Source organism: Geospiza fortis, unplaced genomic scaffold, assembly GCF_000277835.1.
Source record: "Geospiza fortis unplaced genomic scaffold, GeoFor_1.0 scaffold16, whole genome shotgun sequence".
Taxonomy (NCBI): domain Eukaryota; kingdom Metazoa; phylum Chordata; class Aves; order Passeriformes; family Thraupidae; genus Geospiza; species Geospiza fortis.
In genome coordinates, this window is record NW_005054302.1 from 13,422,370 (window position 1) to 13,424,949 (window position 2,580).

The 2,580-nt window shown below is 41.5% G+C and overlaps 1 protein-coding gene across 1 annotated transcript in view; it reads left to right on the forward strand.

Annotated features, from left to right (window-relative positions):
- PCF11 (PCF11 cleavage and polyadenylation factor subunit) overlaps positions 1-2,580 on the forward strand; it is a 20,699-nt gene that overhangs the window by 742 nt on the left and 17,377 nt on the right. The gene's annotated exons all lie outside the window — the stretch shown is intronic.

A 2,580-nucleotide genomic window follows, 5' to 3' on the forward strand; every position in this document is an offset into this window, starting at 1 on the left:
AGCTGCACTTCCTCGCCCTTGGAGCGGGGCTTTCCCCCGACACGCAGCCAGGATTCGGTGTCCGAATCTGGTGACTAAACCCTGGCATTTAGGCGATTTTTACAGTAGGTGGATATTGCAATCATTAGAGAGGACCGGAGTGGGGAGATCTCGTGGAGAGTTGGGTTTTTCTTGCGGGGGGTGCTCTAAAAGGAAAATAAGGTTAAGTTTCTAGAACGCAAATTGTCCGCCACTGAAGGGCTAAGTATAGTGACCTTGAAGTATAAGTTAAAGCTATTTCCCCATTGCGGTCCCTATGAGAGATTAATTGAGGGGTGGAGGCTCCCTTATATCGTAAAAAAGTTTGTGGGTGAAAGGTGAACATCTCTTTCCGTTAGAGAGGTGTGTGTGGTGGTGATGGGGGTTGTTTTGCTCTGCCTCGGTAGAGAAAATTCTGTGGGCTTTGGATCATCTGTTTGGATTTCAGGTTATCTGTGCCCCGAGTAGCACTAGCGTTGTGTGCGTATTTAATTTATTTTGGCTAGAGAAGTTTATTAGTTGAGGATGTGGTAGAAGAAATTCTCCCTGACTGTAGAAACTGCAGCAGCCTGTAGGATCCTAACATGGCGTCTGAAAGGCACATGATATAAAAAGGGAAACCTCTGAGCCCAGCCCAGGCAGTTGCTGACATCAGTCAGGCCACTGTACATGCATGGGGGTTTGCAGCACCTTTTTAGCGAGCATTTTAGAAGAAAAGGGTTCTTCTTTCAATCCCCCACGCCCCGTATTCGTGCCAGCCACCCCTCCCCCGTTGTTTCCCTTGCTCCCTCTGATCTCAGGTGTTAAAAGGCTTTTTTCTTTGGCTTTAATTGTGGTTTATAATGGTGAGAATTGTACTATCTAATGATGGGGGTGGGAAACATCTTTTAAAATACTTAATCTTATCTTTCTATCAATGCAGGATGTCTTTTTAGTGTGCCACAGACCTCTTCCAGTCTAGTTTTAAATGCTGCCAGTGGCTGAGCTGTGCCATTCCTTGGGGAGGTGACCTCATAATCTAATAGCTCTCACCATTATATCTCCTAAAGGGCAGTGGATGTATATAAAATGATTTGTGATGAAATAACAATGCTGTCAAGTTTTTTTCATTTCTGGGTGATTTAGAACCTGCCCTGAAGTGTGGGGGTTTTTTAAAGATGTCTTAAAACCTGTATCAATGGTTAGTTTTGCCTAGTTACTGTTTATGACTGTAGTTTATTCAAGGCAAGTTTTTAGTTGTTTCTGGGAAAGTGATCTCCTTTACTAAGCCACTTTTAAAAAGTGTTGCGTGGAGACAGTTTGTGTAGTGTAAAACTTGAGTGGTCTGCTTTACAATTTAATAAATGGTTCTGAAATGTGTGACTGGTATTATAAAGTTTGTAAATAAAAAGTGTGAAATATGTATTTGTCTTTTTATTTACCATTGTATAGTGCAGAATTTATTTCCAAGACCCATTTTGTATAAAAAGTTGCTTTTTTTTTTTAAACAAATTTTTTCACAAGTTTGTGACTTGGGGTTGAATTGCCAGATATTATTTTAAACTTGAAATCTTTTAGGAAACTAATAAAAAAGAGCCACACATTTCCAACAATAGCTTTCCTACGTTATTTGAAGGAACAGTGGGAGTTTTGTAAAGAAGTCTTAATACTATGCTGAGCTCAGAGTTAGTGTTCTTCTGCGTTCTGGTGGTTATGCGGCGCCTCCCTGCCTTTGGTTAGTGTCGTGCGGGCATCTTTCTTGCTTGGGGGTGCTGCAGAGACCTCCTGGAAACAAAATGCATTCCGGTGTGGGATTCCCTCTTGTGGTTATTGAAATACCTGCTGGATACCTTGACATAATAAACACTTCCAGAAGAGAAGACTTAAATATTCCAGCGGTATTTAAGTCGCGTTAATTAAAATGCAACACCTGAATAGTTTATGTTTGGAGCAGGCTATGCTGCTGAGCTGCTAATTGCACTCCGTAGGTCGAAGTCGGCTTCCTTACCTAGACGGTGGTGTTTGTGTGTGATTGCTGTAACAGGCTGATGCATGATGAAAGGGACAGTTAAACTTCTTTCAGTGCTTTTGCTACTAATGGTTCCCCAGCATCTCAAACTTCCAGCTTAGCTGAGTGTAGTGAGCTACTTTCCTGCATTGGTGACATGCAAGAATTCATCTTGGGGATAGCTCTTGGGCATAGGTACTTCTGGGAGAGCTCTTTGTGTGTCTGACACACTGACTAAAAGTTAGAAGTGGTGCACTGTCGTTTTGTTATAAAAGAAAGCACTCAGAACTGGAGTGTTTTTAATGTGCCATTGTGCAGACTGCTTCAAAAAAGAAGCCAGTATTCCACAGACATTGTAAATGGCTGCAGATCCACAGTCTTCTATGTCTGAGACTTAAGTGATGCTTTTTTCTAACACTTGCACATTAGATTGTTTACAGTTCAGTATTACGTCACAGCGTGAAATTGACTTCTAATGTGCTGCAATTAGTTTTAGCTAATGTAGCTGGGGTTTTGCCTTTTTCTGCACAAAATGCATCACCTGCCTGTTTCTACTTTTTTCCAATATGTTTAAA